We start from the raw sequence: 288 nt of genomic DNA on the forward strand, positions 1-288 counted from the left end.
ATGGGGACACAATAGATATTTATGTGTGTGATGACACTATTCTGGAGGATGTGGGTCCCAGTGAAGGTCAAATTAGTCAATTTGTAAGTCAAGTGGTTGAGTCTTTTAATGCACATGGGGAATCTGATAGTTCTTTAACTGCACAGCCAAAAAAATTAGATCTAGGGTTAGGTTCCTCTTCTTCCTTTCCATCTAGTGAAAGAGTTGAGAATGATGGGGTTGCAAGGGTCCAACAAGAAACTGATGATGATTATTCTTCAATAGATTGGACTGATACTGAAGAAGAAG

The sequence above is a fragment of the Solanum tuberosum genome, unplaced genomic scaffold (assembly GCF_000226075.1).
Source record: "Solanum tuberosum cultivar DM 1-3 516 R44 unplaced genomic scaffold, SolTub_3.0 scf00122, whole genome shotgun sequence".
Classification (NCBI taxonomy): Eukaryota; Viridiplantae; Streptophyta; class Magnoliopsida; order Solanales; family Solanaceae; genus Solanum; species Solanum tuberosum.